This window comes from Lynx rufus, unplaced genomic scaffold, assembly GCF_022079265.1.
Source record: "Lynx rufus isolate CCGP_SWC_20201006 ecotype Redwood Valley unplaced genomic scaffold, mLynRuf1.p SCAF_15, whole genome shotgun sequence".
In the NCBI taxonomy this organism is placed as follows: Eukaryota; Metazoa; Chordata; class Mammalia; order Carnivora; family Felidae; genus Lynx; species Lynx rufus.
This window is the reverse complement of record NW_025814829.1, coordinates 49740587-49755612: the sequence shown is the minus strand read 5'-3', so window position 1 is coordinate 49755612 and position 15026 is coordinate 49740587. Positions and strand designations below refer to the sequence as shown.

The window sequence follows — 15026 nt, the reverse complement described above, 5'->3', positions numbered from 1 at the left end:
ATAGGATATCTGTCTGGGATCAAACTCAATGATAACCATCCTTATGGAATGTTTTAAGGAAATTCTTTGGCAATCACTGAACCCCTGTCCCCATCCTTCATAGATAGAGCAGGAAGTTTTCCAATTACTTTCTAAAATGTCATGATAGTATACTTGAAAACATACTTGTGCTTAGAATTATTTGGAGAATTCTTGAGAAATTATTCTTGAAAAAAGAATGCATCTTTATGTTCTGGAACCTATTTACTGCAACACAGTATACTTTTTTTTTTTTTTAAGTTTTATTTATTTAAGTAATCTCTACACCCGAAGTGGGGCTTGAACTCAGGACCCCGAGAGCTCTTCCAACAGAACCAGCCAGGCGCCTCAACAGTATATTCTTGAAGACAAGTGTATGAACTTCTATTTTAAAAGTTTGGTCTTTTCAGGTGCCTGGGTGGCTGAGTCAGTTAAGCATCTGACTTCGGCTCAGGTCTTGATCTCATGGTTCTTGAATTTGAGCTCTCCATCTCTGTGGTCAGCACACAGCCAGTTTCAGATTCTCTGTCCCCCTCTCCCTCTGCCTCTCCCCAACTCGCATTCTCTCTCTCTCTCAAAAATAAACATTAAAAAATTTTTTTAATTAAAAAAAAATAGAAGTTTGGTTTTTTAAAATGTGTGTACAAATCCTCTGAGTCTGCACTAGCTCTTAGGGCTTTGGCACTGACAACACGGCTCCAGAGCTGCAGCTGAGGCATATGCCCCAAAGCAATGGCAGCAGCCACGGGCACAGACAGATTTCTGCTTCCTCACTTCCCAGGCCCCCTTCACTTCAGTTCCTGTATTTTTGGTTCCAGAATTTCCATTAAAAAGTAGATTCTAAGTCTCCAGTGAAATTGTCTGTGTTTCATCTATTTTTATGAACATTTTAATCAGAGTCCTTGTCTGTTAATCTAATCCTGGATTAGTTATGGGCTGGATTCTATTGTCTATTTTTCTCTTGGTTTTTGGTCATAAGACTCTTATCTCGGCATACCTAATAGTTGTGTTTGTTTCTTTTTTTTTTTGAGAGAGAGCACATGCATTTGGGAGGAGGGAGGGAGGGAGGGAATCTCAAGCAGGCTCTTCGCCCAGCACATATCCCCATGCAGGGCTCAATCCCATGACCATGAGATCATGACTAGAGCCAAAATCAAGAGTCAGATACTCAATCAACTGAGCCACCCAGGCACCCAACCTAATAGTTTTTGATATTCAGTACTGATTATTGAGTATAAAATAATTGAGTATTAAAAATGGAATATAAAATACTGAATGTAAGAAATATTGTGTATGTATGTGATATTATCCTCCAAAATCTTCTAAAGAAGATTCACTCTCATCTCTGCTGATAAAGATGCTAAGCAAAAAGCCTCTGAAAAACAGTGGTTTGATCATCTCAGCCTCCCACCCCAAAACAGCTTTAGAATTCAGCAAAATTTTGAGGAGAAAAATATCTGAGTCCCTCAATTCATTACTGTTTCCTTCTCCCTGAGATCCTGGCTCTCTAAGATTGCAGTTTTGTCTTTCTGGTCCTGGGAAACCCCAAAGTGTCACTGGTTTGCTTGTTTGTTTTGTCCCCACAACAGTCCTCGGCCCAGGCAAAGCCCAGATGCTTGCTCAGGAGCTTTCCCTGCACCTGAAATCTGTAAGCGTCTCCAGGGCAAATGCAGACCACCTTTTCGCAGTTCCTTCTCTGGAATCTTGGCCCTTTCTTCCTGCTTAAACAGTCTTCTGACTGCTTCATAGAGATGTTTTTGGTATTTATCTGGTTTTCTATTAATTGCTAGAGGGAGCAATGGTCTGTCTCAATTTACTGCATCATACCTGAAAGGGAACTTTATCTAAGCTGCGCTTAAAGTACTGTAAAGGGATAAGCTCATTTGCTAGCAACTATGCAAGAAAGTAGAGAGGGTTTTCTAAACGGGAGAGTTTCTTAGGTCCTCCCAGACACACCTCAGTAGTCAGAAGTCATCACTTTTCATGGCTTCTGACTGGGGGAGAGTGCGCGTGAGAAGAGGATTCTGGTTTCTTCTGGCAATGAAGGCACGTTTAATCAGAGATCCTTGAACCAGCTCCCCTTCTGCCACATATCACAGATTTCTTAGACAAGAAGAATCTCCTTTTACTTCATATTTCTATCTGTACGTAGGCTATATCTAAACCTCTATATGTATGATATATATGCATTTATCATTCCTATTTTCCTTTATTAGAGTTGTGAATATTATTTTCATTTTTAATCTTTTTCTTTTAAGCAAAGAAAATTCTGCATCACTGCTCACACTCATTTCTAAGCTTAAGACACGATCCTTGAAAAGCTGGGTCTTAGAATCACAGTCACACTTCACTGAGTTAAATTAATATCACAAATCACAGTTCCCCACTTTAGATGCTATGGTCATTGGGGCGCCTGGGTGGCTCAGTCGGTTAAACGTCCGACTTCGGCTCAGGTCATGATCTTGCGGTTTGTGAGTTCGAGCCCTGCGTCGGGCTCTGTGCTGACAGCTCGAGCCTGGAGCCTGCTTCGGATTCTGTGTCTCCCTCTCTCTCTGCCCCTCCCCGACTTGTGCTCTGTCTCTATCAAAAATAAATAAAATGTAAAAAAAAAAAAAATTTTAGATGCTATGGTCACAAGTATACATGAACAGTTATGTAAAAGGAATGGAATTATATCATCCAAATACCTTTAATAGATGTATTTCAAACTTCCTTCAGAGAATGAAAAGTTAAAGTGAAATAATAAATCTCTAACAACGTTTTTCTAAAAGAATGTAATCAGGTTTTCGCTAAGGACCAAGCAAGCCTTTCTGGTTTATTCTTTGCATAATTATAGATTCAAAGCAGTAACAAAAACATAGGAGAAATTCTCTCAACCACGAAGAAACATTCACAATGCTCCTGTTAAGTGACAGGCATTGTGCACCAAGAACCTTTGCCAATCTGGTCAAGTCTAGGGACCTCTTATCAGAGTAACATTTCTAAATGCATCAAAATAAAATACACAGCGGCACCTGGGTGGCTCAGTTGGTTGAGCATCCGACTTCAGCTCAGGTCATGACCTCACAGTTTGTGAGTTAGATCCCTGCATCAGGCTCTGTGCTGACAGCTCAGAGCCTGGAGCCTGCTTCGGATTCTGTGTCTCCCTCTCTCTCTGCCCCTCCCCTGCTTGTGCTCTCTCTCCCAAAAATAAATAAACATTAAAAAAAATTTTTTTTAAATAATAAACTACGCAGAATTGCAAAGCAAGGCAATTTATAATGCTATAAAATATTTTAAAAGTGAAATTTCTGATACACTAAGGTATGTGCTTTATTAACTCCTTAAACCACAAAATCTAGTGTCATACTCAACATCTACCATGATTTTGAATTAGTAACGAGCATAAACAATATTTCAAGATATCTATTTTTGTTTTTTAAATAATTTATTATTTTTTAACTTAAATCCAAGTTAGTTAACATATAGCATAGTAATGATTTCAGGAACAGAATTTAGTGATTCATCACTTACATATAACACCCAGTGCCCTCCCAACAAGTGCGCAACTCCCCACCCAACACCCTGACAACAACCTTCAGTTTGTTCTCTGTATTTAAGAGTCTCTTGTGGTTTGTCTCCTTCTGTTTTTATATCATTTTTGCTTGCCTTCTCTTTTGTTCATCTGTTTTGTACCTTAATTCCACATATGAGTATATTTCAAGATATCTATGACTGTAATGTGATACAAAAATCTTAGTGGTTCCAATTGGTAATAAAATCACAGGTACAGCTAGTACTACTGACAGGGTTTACTTTTGTGGAGAGGGGTCTCCGTCTATAGTTGAAGGAAATGCTAAATTTGTTAGAGGTTAGCGGAAATAAAGATATAATTTTTTCCCCATCGAAGTCTACAGACCCTCTGAATTCTATTCATGGGTCCTCAAGGGTTCCCAGATTCAGAACCCCTGTTTTAAGTATTCCACCCTCTCCCATAAGGCGTGGATGGCCCTAAGGATATCGTGAGTTCTGAGCAAAAAACAAACAACTACTTCTGTACCTGTTTGTCCCAGGCATGAAAAATCCTACTTTTTGGTAAGGTTGCTCTTACTGACTAGAATACAGGGGTTCTGCTTACTAACATGCACATACTTGCCTTGCCCAGGGTCCTGTACCATCCCTGAGAAGCCTGGAGTTAGATCAGACTTGAAAGGTCATCTGGGAAATAAAAATGTCTGTCCCTAGAAACTAGAGGTATGTGCCAGGCCCTCTGCCAATACGTTACTGCATCTGATTCTCACGGCAATCCCATGTTATTATTCCCAGCTTATACAGACTCATTTGTTCACTCACAAAAAGTATACTGGACGTTTATTGTATATCTCTTACTAAATTAAGTTGTGTGCCTTAAATATAAGCACAGCTGCTGTCTTCAGACTTTATAGTATAGCAGGAAAGAAAGGCAGAAATAAATTATATGTTGTGATAAATGTTTTGAAAAGAACAAACAAGTGGCCATTTCAAAAGATAGGGCTGTCAGGGGGGATTTTTCCGGGGGTGGGGGTGGGGGGGGGTAACATTTAGGCTGAAACCAGAAATATGAGAAGGAATCAGTCATGCAAAAAGCAGCAAGAACAAAGGCTCTTAGGCAGGAAAGTTTAGTACGTGTGTGTATGCATATGTGTATTTAATTTCCTGATTTTTAAACCTTTTTTTTTTTTTAATTAATTTTTTTTTCAATGTTTATTTATTTTTGGGACAGAGAGAGACAGAGCATGAACAGGGGAGGGGCAGAGAGAGAGTGAGACACAGAATCGGAAACAGGCTCCAGGCTCCGAGCCATCAGCCCAGAGCCCGACGCGGGGCTCGAACTCACGGACCGCGAGATCGTGACCTGGCTGAAGTCGGACGCTTAACCGACTGCGCCACCCAGGCGCCCCAAATTTCCTGATTTTTAAAAAAAGTTTTTTTAAGTAAGCTCTACGCCCAACATGGGGCTCAAGCTCATGACCCTGAGATCAAGAGTCACATGCTCTACTGAATGAGCCAGCCAGGTGCTGTCCCTCTTAACCACTTTTTTATGTTTCTTTATATTTGGGGCAGGGGAATGGGCAGAGAGAGAGGGAAACAGTGAATCTTAAGCAGGCTCCGCGCAGTCAGTGTAGAGCCCAACATGGAGTTCTATCCCATGAACCCTGAAATCATGACCTGAGCTGAAATCAAGAGTTGGACACTTAACTGGTTGACTGAGCCACCCAGGGCCCCCCTCTTAACCATTTTAAAGTGTACAGTTCAGTAGTGTTAGCAATAGCCACATTACAACAGAGCTCTAAAACTCTATGTAAAACTAAAACTCTATGGCCACTGAACAACTTCCCACTTCCCTCTCTCAAAACCTTGGCAATGACAGTTCTACTTTCTGTTTCTAAGAATCTGACTACTTCAGATACCCCACTCAAGTGGAATCCTATAGTACTTGTCTTTTTGTGACTGGCTTATTTCACTTAGCACAACATCCTCAAACATTATCCATGTTGTAGCATCTGTCAAGATTTCATTCACTTTAAAGGATGATTAGTATTCTACTGTATGTAAATAGCACATTTTCTTCATGCATTTGCCCATCGGTGGATATTTGGGCTGCTTCACCTCTTAGCTATTGTGAATAGTGGGACACATGTGGCACCACTGGGTGGTGGAGAAGCCAGCAATGCCGTCAGGCAGCCAAGCCCAAATTGGGCTGTCTGCCCTCCATTTCCAGCTGCTGTCTCAGAAGGCCTTTTTGGGCTGGGATCCCTGTGCTCACGAGGCTCAGCAGGTGGCTGTGCATGGGCAGCCAGAAGCCAGGAGGAGGGCAACTGTCTGGAGAGGTGGCAGGGGAGCAGGCTGTCCCGGCCACAGGTATGTGGATAAATCCCAGATGCAGCCTACTCCAGTGTGCACACTCGCCTAAAGGGAAAGCTAGAGGACGTCTAGACTTCAGGACCGCCGCCTGGGGCAGTGTTCAACAAGAGACCCCTGGAGACCTGATTACTGGTAAGCCCCAAGCGGCCCCCATTGGCGGCCAGTCCAATGGGAGACTGACTGCTGCCTGTTGAGAGCAGCTCCCTGAGAAAGATTTGTGGTGGCTGGTGGGCTCTCTCGGGGCTGCAGGCTTGGCAGGTGGTCTGAGACCACCCTAAACTCCCCAGGCCTGGAGGGCCCAAACTGCCTTCCGTAAGCAACCTGGGTGCACACTGCGCCCCAGCCATCCACAGCCAAGGCAGAAGGGACGTGGACCTGGACCAGGCCCAGTGTCTGGAGAGGCCAGGTCGCCAGTGCAGGCTCTGAGGGGCGGGGAGGCACGTGCCTCATGCTCCTGGCAAACATAAACCTTCCCAAACGTGCAGGTTCCTCCTGGGGGCAGGGGTAGAGGAATCTGGGCTTCACACCAGGGCAGGGACTACTTCTAAAAGCCCCCAAAAGGAAACAATCCAAATACCAATAGCAGAATGGAGAAATGAATGTGGTACGGCCACACAATGACACTGCACAGCAATATAAGGTACAACTTAAACACGACACTATGGGTGATTCTCACGAACATCATGTTAATGAAAGAAATCAAAGAATATATTCTGTAAGATTCCATTTATACAAAAACCAAAAATGGGCAAAACTAAGCTGTGCTGGCTTAAGTTAGGATAGTTGTTATCCCTGAGAGGAGGATGAGTTACTGGAAGGACGAAAGAGGACTTTCTGGACTTCTGGAAATGTTCCGTGTTTGGTGCCCAAGAGTGGGTGTATTCAATTTAGGAAAATTCATCAAGCTACACACTTCTGACATGAGCATTTTTCATTTGAAAAGAAAAACAAATTTAAAGGACCCACCCCTCCTCCCTCCCCAACCTTTGTCTTCCTACCTTCAGGAGTCAAGATGCTTTTGACCTTCTGCAGGAAAGGCTGGTCCACAAAAGCCGGCGGCGGACAACTCATCCCCAGTGTTGGGTCCTTACTGTCTACGTCAAACATGATGACGCTGTAGTGGGGCCGCACTGGGAAAGAGAAGCAAACAAGGCTCTGCCTGACACCACTTACACGCTTACACCGCATCTCCCCTGTGACCTGTGGGGGCCGCAGCGGCTCAGTTAGGATGACGTGGAGGCTGTGGTTCGCCTGTAAGGGCACTGATGTCACTGTCAGGGGAGTCGCTGTCAGTCAGGGTTCTCCTGTGAGCACCCCACCTGAGAGACAGGGCATTCATCTCATCTTCTTCTACATTGGAAAGCACTTTCCAGGGGCGCCTGGATGGCTCAGTTAAGCATCTGACTTTGGCTCAGGTCATGATCTCATGGTTTGTGGGTTCAAGCCCTGCGTCTTGGAGCCTGCTTCAGATTCTGTGTCTCCCTCTCTCTCTGCACCTCCCCTGCTCGCACCCTGTCTCTCTTTCTCTCTCTCTCTCTCAAAAATAAACACACATTAAAAAAGAGGCACTTTCAAAAGACTTCCAAACACATTAATGGTGTCCTCTAGCTTGATTACTACTTGATGAAGGGTCCATTTGTACCGGTATTTTGACGTAACAGAACATTAGAGACTGGGAATGTTCTAAACACTTAGAAACCTGGGCTCCGTTCCTAATAAACTGAGTCAAAAACACTGGACAGGGAAGGAACAGACGGGGAGGGGAGATGGGAAGCTTCTGGTATTTTTCTTAAACTGCCAGGTCATTCTAAATACAGGCAGAGTTGAGAACCATTGATCTAGGCAAAGCAGCTGCCTTAGCCTTTAGGGACTGACCCAGCAAATGTCTGCAGGACGAAAACGTTCTCAAATTAAAGTTGGTATATCTTTTCTAGTTAATTGAACAACAGCTGACTCAGGAAAGATAGATTTGCTAAATGGGTGAGAAAGACCTGATTATGAACCAGATGCACTCCTTTGTATGATGGGAATGTCTTTTACAAGGGGTAAGTCTGCAATGCTACTGACTTTTAGCAAACTTTGAGACTATGATAATGATTATTCATTAATTAATAAATCTTGACTTAGGACTCCTACAAGCCTGTTAGTATCCACAGCACAGATCTCATTTTGGTTTCTTAGCAGAACATGTTGGCTCATCAAAGTCCAAGGACACCACTGCCCCCATTTGTAGCACTGAGCCCTCCAACAATCTGGAAGGTGGCTGTTAGACATGATCACCAGGCTGTTCAACACTGACCGACAGGCAGTCACAATGGCAACACATCACGCACGAAGTGCCTGCCAGGAGCCTAGCACGGTTTTAAGTGTTTCCCATGTATTGGCTAGGTTGGGCCTGGGCCCCCACACTGGCCCCAGACTCAGGTAAACTGTGAAACTCTGATATAGTTCGGTTCAGTTTGCAATGACCGTGAACGCACCATCTGTCCACCCAGCACCAAAGGACTCACCCCCGGCATCCTGATTTGCCACACCCTCCTGGGAGCTACTCTAATCCAGCGAGAGCCAGAGTATCAGGTATGGAACGGGCAGACCAGGAAGGGCGGGTGGCCTAAGCTCCCCAGGTTCCCTTAAGCCTGGACCAGCCTCACTGACTTCTCCCTGAGGGACACACACTCAGGAAAGCACCAGTCACGGGAGCCTACATGTAAAGTGGCAGAAGGACCGGAGGAGCCACTGCAGGACATTAACATGCCTTTTGTCCTCTGTCTGGGATACGAATCATTAGAGCAAAATGGAGCCTTCACTCCATCAGAATCCCCACCGAGTGGCATCTATATCAGGGTTTCACATCCTCAGCACGACTGCCATCTGGGGCCAGACGATTCTTTGTCATGGGTGGCCGTCCCAGGCGCTGTAGGATGTTTAGCAGCATCTTCAGGCTCTACTCATGCGCTGCCCGGAGCAGCCCTACCCGCTGGTTACAACCACCAAACACCCGTCTGCAGCCACTGCCCAGCGCCCCGCAGGTTTAGTCACCAGGCTACACGAATGCTCTCTCTGGCTTCACCTCCAGCTGAAAGATTTACAAAACACCTCCTGACACACACCCCAAATCCTTTTCCCCTTCTGCTCACCTGACTACAGACGTTAGGTTCCATGGGAAGGTGAGGAAGTGGCAAGGACGCAGGGTCAGAAGAGAATCAGGAGAGAAGCCCACTGATGTGTTAGTGCCACAAGGGCAGAAACGGTGTGGGGTTTTTCATTGTTGTTGTTTTTATTATTTATTTATTTATTTGGGCGAGAGAGAGAGAGAGAGAGAGAGAGAGAGAGAGAGAGAGAGTAGGGGAGGGAGAGAGGGAGATAGAGAATCTTAAGTAAGCTCCACACCTGGCGTAGAGCTCAATGTCGGGCTCGATCTCACAACCATGACATCATGACCTGAGCCGAAATCAAGAGTCAGACGCTTAACCAACTGAGCCACCCAGGCACCCCAGAAGTGAGTTCTTCTAGCACAGTATTGAGCATATGGCTAGCACTCTATATTTACTGAATCAATATGTCAACCAATGAATGAAGAAATGAACAGGCGAAAGACTGGGACGATCCTAACGCTGCTCTCTTACAGAGGAATTCTAGAAGCCCTTGCAGGTCTGCCAAGCTTGGATTACTCTTCCCTCAACATCCCTCCGAATTCTCCAATTGCAGTACCTTCTCTTCCTGCCAGGCCGGTAATATAGTCCAGGCCATCTGCAATGTGGACCTTCATCCGGTCGCTCTGGGAGAAGCCAAACCACTGGGTGGCCACTTCCAACATGGAGGGGTCGATCTCCACAGCATCAATGCAGGACTTCGGGAAATGATCGTGGACAAACAGGGGGAGGCTGCCCCCGCCCAGGCCTACCACCAACAATGCCAGTGGGGTCTCTGCAATAAAGGAAGAAAGCATCATTTTACTATCTTCTCATGAACAGTTTTGTACCAGCCTCGGGGAGAGTAAAGAGGGCAGGGGGAGTCGGATCACTGGCTCTGCCCAGAGGATACAAGATTTAAAGGCCTAGCTTCTCCATCTCATCCCAAAAACGCAGGAGCCAATCTGACATCTACATCTGAAAACTCAACCCTGGCCTCACAATCCTTCCTTTACTAGATCCAGAAGAGGAACCAGTACATGGTTCTTTGGGGACCCTTAAAGTCCCAAGGCACTCAGCTGACATCATACCAAGAGTCCCCACCATGAGCATTAGACTCCCCCTAGGAATTGAGAGGGACAACAGCCAACATCTTGCTCATGATCACAAGGCAGTGTAGATGCAATGCCCTCTGCCCAGCTTTCAACTCAAAGGCCACAACTGCCCTCTCAGACACATCAACCAAGTGAGGGCAATAAATCCAAGTTCCAGAAATCACAGGAAAACAAAGGCCCACATCCTAGTCCTAAGTACAGAGAAACCACAGAAAACACAGGGGGATAGAAGTAGACAAGAAACAAGAAAGAATCACTAAAAGGAAACGTTAAACATAGATTAACGTCTGAGGATTAAACATAAGAACTGACACTCTAGGGACATACAATACCGAGACAGGGTGTTTCAACAAGACATAGTCAGGACTCTTGGTAAAGACAGTGACAATCTAGACAGGAACATGAACATTTTTGCTACTGTGGTTAGATCCAAACCTGTTACTAGTAGTACAGCTATGATTATACTACCCACAATAAGGTTTTTTTTGTTGTTGTTTAAGTAAAAATTCAAGAAAGAATTGCATCGGGTGCTCAAATAATGCATTACCGAAAGCCAGAAATTCTCCTAGTGCAAAGGTATTTCTGGAGTCATGATTCTTAAGTGTTCTACCTGGTTACAGGAGTAGATACATATGCAAACACTCACCAAACTGAAATACTTAAAATCCGTGTACTTCACCTATCTCATTGAATATATTTCATCGCCTTTTTAAATAAACGAACAAAAAAAATTTAGACATCAACACATGCAGCCTTTTCCAGATTACAATTTGAGGGGAAAGTTACAGGAGTAGATACATATGCAAACACTCACCAAACTGAAATACTTAAAATCCGTGTACTTCACCTATCTCATTGAATATATTTCATCGCCTTTTTAAATAAACGAACAAAAAAAATTTAGACATCAACACATGCAGCCTTTTCCAGATTACAATTTGAGGGGAAAGTAACTGGACACTTATGAACTTAGAAGATGGTTGGAAAGAAGAAAGATAAGAATGTATGTGCCTTTGCTGGTCTGTACTCACTGTTCTCAGACCACAAGACAGTTGACGCTGATGACTTCTGTAACCTTACATGCCCCTACTGTCAGAGGCAGTGGCATATGAGAAGCTATAATCCTTTTCTAACTGAGGGTCCCGATACCAGGGTTCTGGCCAGCAAAAACGTCAAAGATTTGCCATTCTATTAAAGAACCTCCTGGGGCCGTTCCATAGATCACAAAACGTTTAATTCACTTTTTCTGAAAACGAGGTGAACGTATAAAGATCCCCCAAACCATTAGTGAAATGCAACTGGTTCTCCCTAAGAAAAACATGAATTTCTCAATTCCTAAAAGGACTTTCCTTAAAAGCTAGAGGTAATACGCAGGAGAGGACTATAACTATGAAGAAGGAATCTGAACAGGGAAAAAAATAACATATCCAGAGGGAAAGCAACCATTCCAAGTGTGGACAGATTTCTCCCCCCAATTATTCTCATCTTTTTTCTCATTTTTCTAAACAGGAGAAAAAAATAGGAGAAAAATACATTTTCCCCATAGACTTTTCCATTTCCCTTCCCAATCTTCACATCTATTTCTTTTTTTTAAAGACCTTATTTTTAACTAATCCCTACACCCAAAGTAGGGCTTCAACCACAAACCTGGTATCACGAGCCGCACATTCCACTGAGCCAGCCAGGCATCCCTCACATCCATTTCTTTGTAAAGACTTTCAAGAGTATTTACCAATCACCAGGGACCCCTTATATCGCAGAGATGCAGGTCCTGGAGAGAAGGTCACAAATGAACTTCCCTACAGGATCTGCATCTCTGATGGACCAACAGCAAAGTCTCAGCAAAGTCTGCCAGGAAGAATCAAACACACATTCATCTGTAAACACAAGTCAGCCTAGTGAGCAGAAGCACAGGCGAGAACCAGGGGTCTAGGTTCATTTTTTTCAGATCTGTCACTACTGCAAAGAGCCTCCAGGCACCTTGGCTTTCCTATCAGGAAGGATAAATTCCTTACTATAAAGTGCCTACAAAAAAGTCACCTGTCAACTACCCTTCTGAGCAGGATGGAACAAGACAGACAGTGTCAATGGACAACACATCACTCTTTTGGCAAAAACTTTCAGTTTCCTTACCAGTAAAATACCAGGCCAGCAATGGTAATGTCCTAAAAAAGAACCTGAGCTGTTTTGGCTCTTTTCCATTCTACACTCGATGATTCTAAAAAGCAAAATGGTCAAGGAGTGGTCAAGGCCTACACAAAGAGGGAAAAGAGAAACACAGTCTGTACAATCCACAGTAGAAAGAGCTGGAGCCTGCAAGGTGGACAGCATTTCCTCCATGCCATCTATGAGGAGTCTCGAGGCCCCCCACACACAGATGCTACCCTGGGTCTCAATGGTCTCAAGAAAAGCCACCGCTCACCTTCCTCTCACTGCCCGGGGCAAGAGAACATAAGCTCTGCCCACTTAGCTCGCAGCTGTTGACATGCCCTCCAGGAATAGACAGGGGCACAGACACTGGTCCTAGCTCCTTCCAAGACACCCTCCGCCTTCCTGGCTGCTAATACGACTTGTCTAGAGATCCGTGTATGCTGCTGCCGAAGCTCTGTTACCTGCTGCTGGGTGGGCATCCCGGCAGGGGCCAGCTCCAGGACTCTGGCTGACAGCTCGGCCTGGATGCTGTCCATGCCTTCGTACTGCTGACCTCGGTGAAGGGCCACGGTGATCAGCCTCTTGAAGCCCACTGATCCTTCAAAACTGTGTCCCAATGTCACCATCTCTGGAAAAGTTTGGTGAGAAGTGCATACGCTGGGACAAGATGGGCCTGAGTTTAAACACCCATGTGACCATACTACATGTATGACCTTGGGCAAGAAACTGGATCTCAGAGCCTCAGTTCCCATGTCCTACAATGAATGAACCTGACAGAATTTAGTATGAGAATTCAACTCCTGAACAGACACACACACACACACACACACACACGCAGCACCCAGCATGTCTGGCACATCCTCCACGAAGGTTAGTTTGCTCCCTTCCTTTTTTCCTACCTCCAGTACAATTCCATTTCTATCCACCCCGTCGTTGCATTTACCACTTGTCACTTCCGGAACGTGCCCCAGGTTTACGCCTTGCTGCTCTTGTTGCTTATGGGCTGAGCACAGTGCCTGAAATTCAGTGTGCCCACAACAACGATTTGGCTAACAGATTCCTGTGTCAGTAAAGCCACAGGTACTGTCTGCTCTACACGGATGGACGGTGACAGAAAAGCACAAGGTCTCTCTAGGAGGCCATACCTAGGTTGCCCAACTAACGAAGTCACTGTCCCAATGAGGCTATTAGTTCAGCGGTGAGCTGGGCGCTGCATGTCTGTTATCCGAAAGCCTTTACAAGAACATTTTTAAATTGCCTACTTTGGGCCGGAATGACGCGGAGAAGCCTCAAAACATGGGCCCAATTAGGGCCCTCACGCCTGTCTCTATCCACCAGGAGTAAAGTTATCATCTGCCACGTTCCCGAGCACACACTCAGGACCGCCAGGCCGCGCGTACCTTTTCCCTGGGTTTGATGTATTTGTGCAGCACGCCGCACAGTTCCAGGTAGGTTCCGTACCACTCGAAAGCTTTCTTGCCTCGCTGCTGGAAGAACTTCTCCCAATAGTCCACGGAGCCAAACTCCTTGGAGCTCTTAGGTAAGAGGTTCATATTCTCACTGTCCGACCAGGCTCGTCTCTCTAGTCCCTGTGAGGTACCATCGGATGGGCTTCCACGCACGCTGGTCCCGGCACCCTCGGTGGAATTCTTTCCACGACTAATGACCACATTGATTTCTCCCCCGCTCAAACCCCAAGGAGACGACGCTTACACACCACCCCCACGCACGACACACTGAACCAAACACACGCTCAGCCCTCCTGCCGGCTGCCAGCCCCAACCCCACGTGCGGAGCGCCTCACACTTGCCCACAGATGGGCTTCAGAACTGGCAAGCACATCCGGGTGCGCAGCGTCGCGATTGGTCGGCCACCTGGGCCCTCCCAGCGTCTCATTGGTCACTGCTTTTGGTTCCTGGCACCTCATTGGTTGCGAGTTGCACGCCGCACGCCTGCGGCAGCGCCGCAGTAGCCCAGCGTTTATCTACGCGCGGCAGCAGGGGGCGTGGCCGCGGGTGTGAGTCCGGGTGGAGGCGGTGTCGGGGCCTCGGCGGCGGGGCCTCGGCGGCGGGGCCTCGGCGGCGGGGCCTCGGCGGCGGGTTTGCTTCCGAGCGCCGCGTGGGGGCAGCCTTCCTGGGTCCCGGCTTCTCCGCCGCCTCTGAGAGCGCGCGCGTCCCGGGCTGTGTGTTCGCCTTCTCTCCGAGCCGGCGCGGTGGCCACTTCTGATGTTGAAGGGCCGAGCCGTCTGACCGAGGGACCCGAGGAAGAGGAGGCCCGGGAAAAGAAAACCCCAAGAGGAGGCCCCAGGAGCTTAGAGGGAGTGAGGGAAGGAAAGAGTACAGCCCGACCTTGGCAAAAGAAAGTAGTCCCAGCCAGGTTACCTGCTGCATCTCCCGCCTCGCCCTCCCTTAGTTTAACCACTTTACTTGTGTCATTGAGGTTTAATTTGGAGAAAATTGGCACTTGGCGGTACTTTTTCTGCACCAAAATGCAGGATCCCACTACTAATGTAATGACCTGAAAATTCAGAAGAGTAACAAGTATGTATTGAGAGGTGCCGGCTCACCCTGTACTCCCCCGAAAGCACGGTATGCAAAATGTAACCCTCCTTTTGAGAAACAGCCTTCTTAGGCTGTCGTTCTGATGTCATCTATCAGTAGGTGCTACCGCCTACTTGGTGTGTTTAATGAATAAACTTTACTTTCAGATGCGCATCTTATCCTAATGT

The 15026-nt window shown here is 46.1% G+C and overlaps 1 protein-coding gene across 1 annotated transcript in view; it reads right to left on the bottom strand.

The window, feature by feature from the left end:
* Positions 1 to 14044, bottom strand: part of VAMP4 (vesicle associated membrane protein 4) — a 48125-nt gene extending 34081 nt beyond the window's left edge. The window contains exons 1-4 of the mRNA XM_047077000.1: positions 13699 to 14044; positions 12760 to 12926; positions 9613 to 9828; positions 6900 to 7031 (exon numbers count right to left, since the gene is read on the bottom strand). The gene's annotated coding sequence lies outside the window, so the exon portion shown is untranslated. The remainder of the gene's footprint in view (positions 1 to 6899; positions 7032 to 9612; positions 9829 to 12759; positions 12927 to 13698) is intronic.
* Positions 14045 to 15026: the final 982 nt, after the last annotated feature.